The following is a 14,926-nucleotide window of genomic DNA, read 5'->3' on the forward strand; positions in this document are numbered from 1 at the left end:
GGGCCAAAAGGGCAGGCCACTTAGCTGTAGCGTGTGATGTGCGCCGGCGCTACAGCTAGTGGGCTTAGCAGTAGCGCTGGCCCATTACCCGCGCTGCTGTTAAGCCCACTCCCTCCCCCGCGAGCCGGCCGGCCTGCTCGCGCCCCCTGGCCTCATCACTCAGCTCACTCACACCCTCCACACTCCTCCCTCAATACCCCCCCCCCCCCCCGCGCGCCGCCGTCGACCCCCGCACGCTGCGGTCCCCCGCGCCGGCCCTCCTCCCTGCGTCGGCCGCCCTCGCTCGCGCCGGCCCTCCTCCCCGCCGTCCGCCCTCCCCCGCGTCGGCCTCCTCCCCCGCCGGCCGCCCCGGCCCCCGCGCCTGCTCTCCTCCCCCCCCCCCCCCCCCCCCGCCGGCCCTCCTCCACCGAGAGGTACATCCTCCTCCCTCCTTGCTCCTCCTCCCTAGTTTCTTTTGAACCTAGCAAGTTGAAAATTTTAGGTTTTTAATCTTAGTTGTTTAATCATAGGAAAATGTAGTATGAAACCTAGCTAGTTAATCTTAGGATAATGTAGTATGAATCTTAGGATAATGTAGGTTTTTAATCCTAGTTGTTTAATCTTAGGTGTTTAATCGTAGTTGTTCAATCTTAGGATAATGTAGTATGAATCTTAGGATAATGTAGGTTTTTAATCTTAGTTGTTTAATCTTAGGATAATGTAGTATGAACCCTAGCTAGTTAATCTTAGGATAATGTAGTATGAATCTTAGGATAATGTAGTATGAACCCTAGCTAGTTAATCTTAGGATCATATTTTGAACTATCACATTTGTTGTTATTTTTTTTAGTAAAAACAATTATTCCTGTTATATGCAAATTTGAAGTGGATATATGTCGTATTTTGAACATGTCACAATCTTAGTTGTTTAACCGAGTGGCCTATGTTTTGCTAGAAATGTCAATTCGTTTACGTTCTGGCAAATTTCAGGCGCTCGATATGTCCTGCATTTAGCAAAGGTCATGCCGAATTTTGCTAAGTGTTTATTAATTTTGTTTTCATAATTAAGCATTTTGTTATCGACGTCGACGATGCCTATCCCGCATCCTCGTCGTTGACTCGGTGGAGGACTCCTGCTTGAGCCGAGGGGCCATGTCCGGGACTGGGCTCTGCCGGGCTGGTACTGGGTTGTGCTACCTTCTGGTGAGCGCAGCTTAGTGAGGAGCCAGCCCGTCGTCGACCCGGAGCTTCTTTGGTGGCAGTCACGTGGGCCTGCATCAGTGCAGAGGCTTGAGTCCCCCGCGCAGGTGGTATAGCACCGTGTCACGGAGGAGAACGCGCACGTCCAGCGCTACATGGTTGCGTTGGCGAACGGCAGGTTCTCCAATACCTGGAAGATTCTTTGGGGATCTCACCGGAGCTATGATCTTGTGATGGTTCCATCTCTTTGGGTGTCCACCGCGGCCCACTGAACCTAGAGGAGCTATTATTCGAGATGTATTAGTGATATTATATGATGATCTTTGCTACAAACTACTATATATGTATTCGATGATGGATTATTAATTACCTATTAGTTATTTGCTTATTGAATGCAAAAGATGAGCGTGGTTTGTGCTACAAACTACTATATATGTATTCGATGATGGATTATATGATGATCTTTGCTACAAAGGCCCTGTTTGGTTCGGCTGTGGATTTCTAAAAGCAGTTGTGAAAAATCTGCTGTGGAAAAACAGCTGTGGAAAATCTGATGTGAAAAATATGATGTCATTTGGCAAACCAGCTGATACAGCTTTTTCAGATTTTATCCCGCAGCGGAATCAGATTTTGGAAAGCACGTTCTGGGCTGCTTCCGCTTTTGGTTCAGATTTTGGCAGCGGATTTCTGGAATCGGATTCTGCTGGATTCGCCCTTTGGTTCAGATTCTGCTACGCGACAGCGGAATCTGTCGATAAAAGCTGAACCAAACAGGGCCAAACTAGATTCGATGATGATCTTTGCTACAAACTACAAATTTTAGGTGTTCTAGTTGTTATATGATGATCTTTGCTACAAACTACTATATATGTATTCGATGATGGATTATTAATTACCTATTAGGAGATGTCTGACGACGAAAGGGAATTCACTATGTGCGAGTACTGCGAAGATGAGCGCGGTCTGTGCGACACGCCTCACCTGGTAGAAGGTCGGCGCTTCAGCATCAAGCTCCAAGAGACCTTCGATGTTGAAACGGTACGCAATGATGACAAGTGTTTTTTGTTATTTTTGCACGACTTCTCTGCTTCTTCAACGTGTAATTTCCATCTTTTACAATTCGGCTAGCTTATCCCATGCCATGCAAGACGCTATGTCTTGGAGAAGATGGGTTTTGAAGATCATGAAAGCATGGAGACAAAGATAATTCAACTAAGGACCGATCATGGTTATGATTTTTCTGTAAATCTATACAATTTTGTCAACTCATCCAATTTTGGTTGCCTGAATTGGGAAGCCCTTTGCAAGGAGTATGATTTTCATGAGGGTATGCTTCTCACCTTCGATCTTGGTGATCCTGACATCGACGGAAAGAATATGACCATTTGGGTCCTTGTTGACACGCTTCCAGTTCTACCGCTGCGCGAGTTTCTCAAACATATTTATTAAGTAATTTATATTGCATATTTCAAAATATTTGACAGCTTATTTCCATTGACAGCTTTTTCATTCTTCAAAAAATGTACGAAAGGTAGACAGAACCTACTACTACAATGATGAAGCACAAGTAACTTATAAGGAGAAAGATGGTCTTACCGCATTTTTTACTGATCTTGAGAATTACAATAGCTATCATCGAAGTCCTCAAAATTATGGTCATTATGTGCCACTAGTGCACGCGGTGTGCTACGGTAACATCAATGGAGATAGCATGGTAAGATTTTCTACTATTACGACATCCGTGCATCTTTTGCATAAATTCTTCTAAAACTAAACTACATTGCTAACTACAAAGTTATTACTATGTTTTTGAATAGAAAATCCCGATGGATTGTGTGCCTCATCTGATGTTGCCAAGAGGTCACGTTGATGTTATGAGCTTACGGCCACCACGGTCAGGTCAGCCGCAGTATCCACATCACTCCTGTCCATACCGGATTACTAAAAGCGAGGAAGCCATGATAATAAATGATTGGAAAAAATGTTTCGACCATCGTAGAGAGCTACTTGGAAGCAACATTGTGCGTAGGCCAAGACTTGGAGACAGGATGATCTCCGTTCTTCATTATGGAGAGTCCATTTTCCTTAATGGAGAGTCAATGCCTATCTTGTTTTATGATATTTTACCTAAGAGAGGGTAGAGTAGGTCCTATGAGAGGAGTAGGTCCTAGATAGAATGTGTTATTATGTGCTACAATGTGTTAGAGTTGATCAGGAGGATGAGGACTTGTGATTATGACTAGTGACCAATTTATTATATATATGATGTCTCATTGACGAACATTGTTTGGTGGTGATGACTAGTGGTAATGAATATGCTATTTAAACAGACTAGTTCATGATGAGTTGTTATTGTATAAAAGATATATCTGTTTAAACATGTACAGCGCCAAAATATGAAAAAAACATAAATTTTAGCAGTGCCGCGGCCCAAAATATTACCAGCAGCGCTCATTTACCAGTAGCGCTTTCCAGAGGCGTGCTACTAGTATCTGAACATACCAGTAGTGCTGGCCTAAACAAGCACTACTGCTACAAAATAGCTGTAGCGCCGTAGCAGTAACGCGCCTGCCCGCGCTACTAATAGAAAAAAAACAGCGCTACTGGTAAGGGTTTTCCTAGTAGTGTACCCTGTCCATATAATTGAGTTACGGTGAGATACCGTGTAAACAGCCGCTCCGCGGATATTCGTCAAAAGAAAAACAGCCGCTCTGCATATAGAGATGGCGGCGGCGGCCTAGGCAGCGGCTACCGGAGAAGAGGTCGATCCTCGGTCGGTGGGCGGAGGCGGCGTCATAGGAGGTCAATCCTCATTCTACGGCAGGAGATAGGAGGAGCTCAACCATTGAGGTCGGCGGCGGCGTCATTCGAGCACATCCATCGCGGTCGATGGCGGGATAGTGGAGGTCGAACTTTAGGCGGCATCCGCACTAAGCTTTGCTCCTCGACCCTGCTGTCTCGGCGTGCCGCCGCATCGCGCTTGTCTGTCTGCTGGGTGGAGGTCGCTGCGCGGCTAATTAATTAAGGTATTCTTTTTGTGAGTGGCTAAATTTAGGTATTCAATTCCTAAGTGTAGTGTTGTACTAGTACTCTGCGTGTAAATTGACTGGCCATTAATTTTTGTCATAGCACGTCTGGATAACAACATGGAGCGCCCTCAGTAATTATTAAAATAAAACCTTGTGATTTATGCACGCATCTTTGGACATCAGTTAATCCGTGTATTAATGTTGTTGTTTTATTTTTAATTACCATTCGTGTGCTGCAAATGGAACGATCTAGATGGATGAAGAATCGGAAAACCGCAGATTTTATCAGTGGCGTGACCGAGTTCATGAATTTGGCTGAAAGTACAAAGAGGAGAATTGGTGATGCGGATTACATCCTGTGTCCATGTACTGATTGTGCCAATACAGAGCCACATGAAGTTGCAGTTGTCCAGATGCACTTAGTTTCTAGGGGATTCATGGATGGATATACACGTTGGACCAGACACGGTGAAGAGGAGGTCATGGATGAAGATACCTAGGGCAGCAAGATGCCAAACCCCGACCAGTGTCACATGGATGTTGAATCTAACATCGGGACAGAGGCGTCAAGCTACCAATGGAACACCGGAAAGCCGAAACGCCCACTGGAAAACCAAGACATCGACGCAGATGACGATGATCTTGATATGCCAGATTTTGCTGCTATGATTGCAGATTTCAAGGGCCCAAATAAGCATATGATTGGGTACAAGGATCTGCCAACCATTGATGCGGACTCCAAGAAATAATTGTATCCAGGTTGCCAAAAGAAATATTCCAGGTTGAGTGCCACCCTGGCGCTTCTCAGATTTAAAGCAGCAAACGGTCTATCAAACAAGGGCTTCACAGAGATGTTAGGTCTTTTGAAAGAAATTCTTCCGAAAGATAATGTGCTTCCCAGAAGCATGAATGAAGCGAAGAAAATTGTTTGCCCATTGGAACTTGAAGTACAGAAGATACAGGCTTGTGTGAATGATTGTATATTGTACCATGGTGAGTACAAAGATTTTCGTGCATGTCCCACATGGAAGCATGCACTATACAAGCGCGGGAGAGCAATGGACAAGTACAAATTGGACGACGAGATCAAGACAGGAGTCCCGTTCAAGGTTGTTTGGTACTTGCCTTTAATTCCAAGGTTGAGGCGTTTGTTTGCAAACCCTAGAGAGGCAAAGAGGTTGCGGTGGCATCATGATGAGCGAATTGCGGATAGGTATATGAGGCACCCGAAAGATGGGGCTCAGTGGGAATTAATCGACAAAAAGTTTGAAAATTTTGCCAAGGATCCTAGAAGTATAAGGCTCGGGGAGTGTACTGACGGGATGCATCCTTTTGGCGATATGAGCACCAATCACCGCACATGGCCGGTGCTTCTGTGCATATATAACCTAGCTCCTTGGTTGTGTATGAAGAAAAAATACATTATGATGTCAATGATTATCCAAGGCCCGAAGCAACCTGGAAATGACATCGACATTTACTTTCAGCTACTGGTAGAAGAACTGCTGACAGTGTGGATAGATGTGCCTGCTGTAAAATGTTATGATGCTTACAGAAAGGAGATTTTCGATCTACATGCCATGTTGGTGCACACCATTCAAGATATGCCGGCATTAGGCAACACATCGGGGCAGAAAACAAGGGGAGAAGTAGGGTGTGTCACATGCATGGATAGGACAGCTAGCAGAAGACTTCCCAACTCGCACAAAACAGTGTATTTGCGTCATCGTAGGTTCTTATGGAAAAATCACCCATACCAAAAGATGAAAGCTGAATTTGATGGTACGGCAGAGGTAGCTGCAGCCCCAAGACCCTATGAAGGGGTGGTGGTCCACAACATGGCTACAAAAATTAATGTTGTGCTTGGCAAGAACCACCCTTAGACGGTGAAACCAACACCCAAGGATCAAGTGTTTAAGAAGAAATCGGTGTTCTGGAAATTACCTTACTGGGAGATTCTACGTGTACGTCACTGCATCGATGTCATGCACGTAGAGAAGAACGTATGTGAAAGCATCCTTGGTACTCTGCTCAAGATTAAAGGTAAAAGAAAGGATGGTGACGGTTCACAACTCGATATGCTTTGTGATCAATCACAACGCAAGAGTGAAGCAGAAGATGATGACAAATTCATCAAAGCTCGCCAGAGTTACAATTTCAGTACAAAATAAGCAACACAGTTCTTCACCTATTTGTTGTCAGTTAAGACACCCTCTTCCTACTCCGCAAACATCAGAAGTCTCGTGGATGTGAGCTCAGGTAAAATGAAGTTGGGATACATGAAGTCACATGATTGCCACGTAATGTTGACACAAATCCTCCCGGTGGCCATCGGGAATCTGATGGACAAAGATATAAGAAACACACTCATTGACCTCTGTGACTTCTTGAACCAACTATTGTAGAAAGTTGTAGATCCCGAAGAGTTAAATCATATGCAAGATAATATTGCAAGAATATTGTCCAACCTAGAGATGTTTTTCCCACCGTCATTCTTTGATATCATGGTCCATCTCATTGTGCAGCTTGTCGACGAGATAAAGTATTGTGGTCCTATGTTTCTTTGCAACATGTATCCCTTCGAGCGGTTCATGGGAATCCTGAAGCACTTTTGTCAGAACTGAAACCATCCAGAGGCAAGCATCCTACAAGGTTATACCGCGGAGGAGGTGGTTGAGTTTTGCACCGAATACATGAAACAAAGACCTATAGGTTTGCCCCTCTCTCGCTACGAGGGAAGGCTGAAAGGTAAGCCAGTCCTTGCTGGCACGCAAATGGCTGCACCCGGAGAATTGGCAGAGAAAGCCCATTTGACGGTATTGCTTAACAGCCCAGTTCTCATCACTTATGCCGAAGAACACTTGGCGGAGATACGCCAAAGATTCTTACCAATGGTGCCTTCATCAGAGGTGGAGATGAAGGAGCACACTAAGAACTACGCCGAATGGCTGAAGAATCGTTTGGCACAAGGATCCATCGATGACATTGCTACGTGGTTGGCACAAAAGCCATCAACTACGATGCTGGCGTACCAAGCATATGACATAAATGGATACACGTTCTACACTGATGAACGTGATAAGAAGACCTCGTATCAGAAAAGCTTTGCTCGAATAGAATGTGTGACTGTAAATGAAGCTGATAAAAGGGTATACTATGGAACCATCAAAGAGATTTGGGAGCTTGACTATGTGAAAGGTAAGGTGGCATTATTCAGGTGCGCGTGGATCTCTCTTGGTCAGGTAAGGATTGACGAGTATAGGAAGACCTGTGTTAACAGAACAACGATGGCATATCACGTGGACCCATTCATTCTTGCTAGCGATGCTACCCAGATATTTTTTGTGGAAGACCCCTTGCATAAGAACGGCCATTTAGCGATGCATGGGAAGAGAAGGGTACTGGGTGTCGACGATGTTGCCGATCAGGATGAGTATGATGGATTTGATGAGTTGCCAGCAGAGGGATCACGCACCAGTGCAACAGAGAAAAAGTTTAAAATCATCAAAAACCCCAAGTTCATTCAGGGTCAACTTAATGAACCCAGTTCCCACATGTACATGGGAATTAAGCTGTAAGACTAGTCTTTATGCCTACCCTGCAACTTAATTTGTTCAATTTAGAACTGTCGTGTGTACTGAATTTGTGAGTTATGCCCGGTTTTCTGTTGATGTAAGAACCGTTAATATGTTGACCTTGATATGCTGTCAGCTCAGGCAATGAATATGAACTGTTTTTTGTTGTTGTTATTATTATTATTATTATTATATCATAGAGGTAGCACACTCAATCGATCTCACTACAGTATGTGTGATCAAAAATATGCAATCTGGTTTGCGAATAGCACATGGTTCATTGATGAAAGCCGTGTGCCGACCAAACCCCGCCACCACCCCGCCCACGATCTGAGTCGTGCTTTCTAATTGGCCAGAACCCAAACCCCACGGATCGTACGTCTGCACCGTTGGATGCTCGCAGATCGAACGGCGATCCTCATCCCTTTCGACAGCACATGCAGTTCCGGTTGTAATTTTATTTTTATGCACAAAATGCACGTTAATATCAAAAAATGTCTTAAATATAGCTAACGATACCTGAAATGCGCCAGAAAATCAAACCCGTGGTATAATGGTGATTGCGTACCATGGAAACTTTTATGAGGCCAAATGATGAAGTCACCGGCCACAGGAGTTTGAATTGACACGTCTCCTTTTGGAAAACCATGATCCTTCATGTGAGATGCTCCGGTTTGGAAGGAGCGGTCATCAAAAATTGTGCCAAACTTTACCAATTTTTTCCACGGGGTCGTGTGAGCACGCCACAGGCACACATCGATTTTTATGATGTCCGAACTCCATCTGAATTTTCTGTAATTAAAATACCAACTAGGCCTACGCCAGTGGCCGCACCTCATGGCCGAAATGTTTGAAACTTCTCCCCGCTTCTCGAACAAACGGATGAAAACTCACAAAGTGACGCACAAATGATCTGTACACCTTTGCTAGGCTGGTAGTAAGGGGGTATCATAGCTAGTATCATGCATGCCAACTAGGCAATTTTGATGAGCTGTCATAGAATTAATTAAATGAAGAAAGAGAGGGTTAAGTATCATATCATGAAACCATATCATAATAAATGTTATGCTACTATGTGTCATGCATGACAATATAAATAAAGTACTACATATGATACTAGCTACTCTATGATACTATGCATTATTAGAGCAAGTAAGTACACAATAGAGTGACATAAGACTAGCCACAATGGGTAGTAACATAGAATGTTACTAGTCTATGTTACTACCTCTATAGTGGGGAGTAACATATGTGTAGTAGCATGCAACACTTCATTTATTAGGCTATAGACTCATCTTGCCTTGAGATATGTGATGTTACTTAGACTAGCCACAATAGGTAGTAACATAGACTAGTAACATGCCCATGTGTTACACTAGTCTATGTTACTACCTCTATAGTGGGGAGTAACATATATGTGTGGTAACATGCAACACTTTATTTATTAGGCTATAGACACATCTTGCCTTGATATGTACATGTGATGTTACTCATACTACTAGTAACTAGCTATGTTACTACTTTCCTCTCTTTCTTTATTTATTGCTTGCCACATCATCTACTTTATCTAGATATGTGTGATGTTACTACCTATGTTACTCCCATTGTGGGTAGTCTCATACTATAGTAAGACTATACCCACAGTGGGAGTAACATAGGTAGTAACATCACACATATCCACTTTGCTCCATTTCTTCATTTATTGCTTGCCACATCATCTATTTTATCTAGATATGTGTGATGTTACTACCTATGTTACTCCCACTATGGGTAGTCTGGCTATAAGGAATAGAATAATATATATGTGCTTATTAGTTCGAGGAAAGAGAAGAGAAGTGGGCTCTTGGTTAGTAGAGCCAGCTGCAACAGGAGACCCAAGACACTTTGTGAGGATGTAAGGTGGACCAACTATTGATAAACTAGTACGTATATAAAACTTATTATTGTACATACCCGCTAAGAGGTTGGCTGTATATGACATGTCAACTTCTTATAGCCGACCCTTGGCTGTATTATTAACCATGCTCTTAGTGAGGTAGCTAGTATATCACAGACGACTAGCTAGTATCAGACTAGCCACAGTGGGAGTAACTTCAGCAGTAACACCGACTCCAACTCAGCAAACTTGCTTATGTGGCAATAAGTTAATGAGGAGAGAGATAGTTTCAGTAACTTAGATAGTTATTGTCCCAATGCAATATGAGTTTGTAACCTAAGAAATGAAGCTTTGCATGACACTACACTTATGTTACTACCCACTATGAAGGTGGTAACATATATAGTCTAGGGATATGTGTATGTTACCAGTGTACTACTCTCCATTGTGGCTAGCAAGTCTGATACTCCCTCCTTTCCGGTTTAGCTAGGCTGGTTGTAATGGTATTATCATAAGCGGTATCATGCATGCCAACCAGACTTTCTGGATGATGTGGCACACAAGAGAGGATGTGGTATCATATCATGATATCGTGTCATATTAAATGTTGTACTACTACTTTGTGTGATGAGTAAGGCAACCTCAGATGTTAACTTATGATACTATGCATTACGGAAGTAGCTAGTATCCTAGCTGCACTATCATATATATGCATGATACTACTAGTATATATATATATGATACTCCCCATTACAACTAGCCTTATAGGGCTCAATTCAAAAATCTCACCAACCAAGGTAGATGGTGAGTGGTGGAATACCTTTTGTAGATTGCAAGAACACCCAATTAATGCTTTTGTTTTCCTCAAAATTTATGTTTTCCAATGTATTAGTTGCAATACATGCATGCATATATAAAGTAAATGCATTGGTCAACTTTCTCTTAATACTTGCATGCAATGATTTAATGCACCTTGGAATCTGGACATGTGATGGGGAACAACCAAATTGAGCCTTATAAAATGGTAAAACTAAAATTTTGAGATAAGCCTATAAACCGGAAAGGAGTGAGTATATATGCATGATACTAGTATATGATCGGCAATACCTCCGTAATGCGCGCATGCATAGTATCATGAGTTAGTATCTTAGGTTCCTTATTAATTACCATGCATGACACAAAGTAGTACAACATTTAATATGATACAGTATCATGATATGATACCACACACCCTCTCTTTCATCATTTAACTGTGTGCCACATCATCCAAAAAGTCTAGTTGGCATGCATCATACCGCTTGATACTCCCATATTACGACCAGCCTTGTTAGGGTGGCCATAGTGGGGGTATCATAGCCGGTATCATGCACCCGGGAATAGAAAATATGATGATGTGGCAAAGAAGCAGTAACATAGGTAGATACCGTAACATATATATATAATAAATGCTATACTACTTTGTGTCATGCATGGCCATAAATACGGTCATCTATGATATATACTCCCTCCGTAAACTAATACAAGAGCGTTTAGGTCACTATTTAGTAATCTAAACGCTCTTACATTAGTTTACAGAGGGAGCTAGTACTACTCTATGATACTATATATGCACTATGAAGGTACGTAGTATCATACACTGGTATCATATGCATGATACTATATATATAGTACTATATGATACTCCCTATATATAAGGCTGGCCATAGTGGTGGTATCATAGCCGACGATGTCCTGCACTCGGAAATAGCAAGTATATATGCTGATGTGGCAAAGAATTATATATATATAAAGAGGGTTAGAGTAACATATAGTAGGTAGATACCCTATCATGTTAAATGCGATGCTAATTTGTGTCATGCATGGCAATAAATATGATATATATAAATATGATATACTATACGCTATGTATTATACTATGCGCTATAATTAATTAAAGGTAGTATCATATGTATTGTATATTCATGATACTAGTATATGACACTCCACTATACTCATGATTTCTTACCATGGAAAAATATTGCAGGCGAAACGATGAACTCGTGTTTTCATTTGAACAAAAATATGATGTTAGGTAATGTAAATGTTTTCAAAGTGCAGACGGTTCACTCACGAAAGCCGTGTGTCCACTAAACCATGGCCGATGCACCCCACCCCTCTGCCATGCGCGCGATCTGAGTCGTGCGTTCTGATTGGCCAGAACCCAAACCCTACGGATCATACATCTGCACCGTTGGATTCTCCTTGATCGAACGGCGATCCTCATCCCTTTCGACAACACATGTACATTTTTCAAATAGCCCCTCCCAAAAAAATGTTTTCAAATAGCACACGGTTCACACACGAAAGCTGTATGCCTACCAAACCGTGGCCGATGCCCCCCCTCGCTGCGCGTGCAATCTGACTTGTGCGTTCTGATTGGCCAGAACCCAAACCCCATGGATCGTACGTCTGCACCGTTGGATGCTCCCAGATCGAATGTCAATCCTCATCCCTTTCGACAGGAAATGCAGTCCGGCTAGGAATTGATTTATATGCAAACATGCACGGTAATGCCAAAAAATGTCTTACATATAGCACACGAGACCTGAAATGCTCCAGCAAATCAAACCCGTGGTAAAATTGTGATTGGTTTACGTGCGAAAAATTTAGATGAGAAACGATGAACTCACGTCTTCATTTCAAAATTAGTACGTCTTCATTTCAAATGAAATTATTCTGTTTGTGCACACGAGCGCTTAGAGGCAACCGTTTGCATAGGCCTTTCCGTGCGCGCGGCGACCGGGGATATTTTTCACCCTTTTCACCTAGGCCGCCAACACCCCCCACCGTCCGCCCGCGTTTCACTCAACTAGTCCACCCAATCTCCTTCGCCAGCTCTCCCCTCCCCCAGGTCCATAGCAGTACTCTCTCCGGCGCCGCCGTGCTCACCCCGACCGTGTGCCCGCTCTTCGGCGTCAAGCCTACCTCCACTGTCGTTCCCCACACGCGGCGGCTCACGCCTCATCGTCTTCGTTTGCTCGCCAGCCACCCTCGAGCATATTGATGCAGTAACCCTCGCCTCTCCTGTGGTCTGGCCGGGTTTGCATTAAGAAGCCTGTTAGTTATTGCTCTCCATCGCGGTGAGGCATATTTCCTCGCAATCCCTCTTCCAATTTCGTTTCGTATGTTCCCAAATGGCTATAAAATAACGGAGAGCGTATATATGTTCATTATCTACCTTCCTTACTACATATAAGTTGTATTTGTTCCAATAAGTTATTGCCTATTTACAGATCGCGGGCGCCCGAGTCACACAAACTTAACAAATTAGCCGTACATTTTCCAAATTATTGCATGGCATGTTTAGAAAGCTTGATACCAAGTTGTTAGTTTTATGCTTATCCTCCTTTCCTGAGTTTCGCATGTGTTCTCTATAGACGTCGAGTAGCAGTGACAACACTCATTCAGGCCATCTATCTTCATCTGATTCGGGTAACCCTAGGTCTTCAGCAGATTGTGAGGGATCAAGTAGTCTTGAACGGGATAGAGCTGCAGCAATTACCCTTCCGGCCAGGACACGGAGGAACGCTCCAAGGAAGCCCACACATCAGCCTAAAGGTGTATATGAAGTAACCGAGATTGATTTAAAGTCCTGGGCTCCAACTAAACCAGATAAAGCATGCATGAGGTTCAGGAGTGTGTGTGGATTTGATGGCAGGGGAAAGCTCAATATTAATCTGCCGGGGTTTTGGAAGGCTGACACAGAAACACGGCGAAGGATAGTTCGGGAGATCATGGATCACTTTAACGTTCTAGACCAGTGGAGAATGCAGGTGGAACACGCTGCACTGAAGAAGGCTAGGGATGCTTGGAGAAACTGGAAGCACGTGCTGTACAAGAAGTACTTGAGTGAAGGCAAGGACCCAATCCCCGCATACCCCAAAATTACAAAGGCAGACTAGGCAGAATTCAATAGGGTCAGGGCAACTCCAGAGTTTGCTGCGAAGAGTTTCAAGCAATCGGAACTTCCGAAGAAGAACATGCACCCCCACCGTATGGGTGTGGCAGGATACTGGCATGAAACTGGTATGGGAACAGGAGGACAAAGAAGCAGTAGCAGTGGGTGGGAGTCCGGCCTTTAGTGAAATCAAGGGCGAATGCGCCAGAGACTACTTGTGGGCACGTGCAAAGAGGCGTGATGACGGAACTTATTACTTTGAAAACGCACGTGACGCCAAACTGTATGAAGTGATGGTAGAGGCTTCCAAGATCCCTGGAAGGTTCTACAGGAACTCAGGGCCATGTGACATTCTGTCCATTGCTCTGGGCACAAAAGAGCCCCCTGGCCGTGCAAGGGGTATAGGCGTTAATGTCCCGCACAAGAGGGATTTCACACTCAACAAAGAAGAGAGGCTCAACATGAAAAAAGCGAGGAGTGAAATGAAGCAGAATGCATTGTTTGAAAAGTTGAAGAAGGAGATTTATCCGGCTGTTCGAAAGGATGTTGAGGAGTCAATGATGATGATGCAGAAGACTCTAACACTGACAGATAGCTAGCAGATGGTAGGGGAGGCGGGCATGGATGATGTTGCTTATTGTGCGACAACACTGCACAAGAGTAGTTGTGCATCAACTGACCCCAGCGACACTGAGACTGCAGCTGCTCGTGATGATGCTACATCTGATCTATCTGGAATGAAGGACAGACTGAAGGGCATGCTTACACATTATGAAGGTACATTAAAATGTGCAACAGCCTGGGTTTGCCCACCCTTCTTGGAAGATGGCCTCTTCTTGGACAATGTGCCATTGAAGCCGGGCTGTGTGAAGTGCTACGTGACTGAAGTAAAGCCTGGATCCAATGAATTTTCCCTAAAGAATGTCCTAGGAGACTTTGATGATCAAAGGACCTTGGGAGAAACACTGTTACATCACATCCAGTGGCCACGAAAGGAAATAGAGTTGATCGATGAGATTCCTGAAGCCCCGCCAAGAGCAACCACTGTCGCCCCTCAACCGGTGATGCTCTCCTTGCCAGAGTAGCTCTCGCGGGCTGATGCATCAACCTGTGATCAGCCAGACCGACTTTGTGGCGTACAAGCCATGTCATCCTCCGCCCCAAAGCAGCCAGTGGCAAGGCCTACAACTGCTAATGATGCACCACCGGTTCAGTTGCTGGCCGCTGAAGCAGTGGGGGGAGACCCAGATGCAGCACATGCTCAGCAGACCAACCTGGTGGAACAGACTGCTAAGCAGTCTGATGCTTCGGAACCGCCTGCTAAGCAGTC

Source organism: Aegilops tauschii, chromosome 4 (assembly GCF_002575655.3).
Source record: "Aegilops tauschii subsp. strangulata cultivar AL8/78 chromosome 4, Aet v6.0, whole genome shotgun sequence".
Lineage (NCBI taxonomy): Eukaryota > Viridiplantae > Streptophyta > Magnoliopsida > Poales > Poaceae > Aegilops > Aegilops tauschii.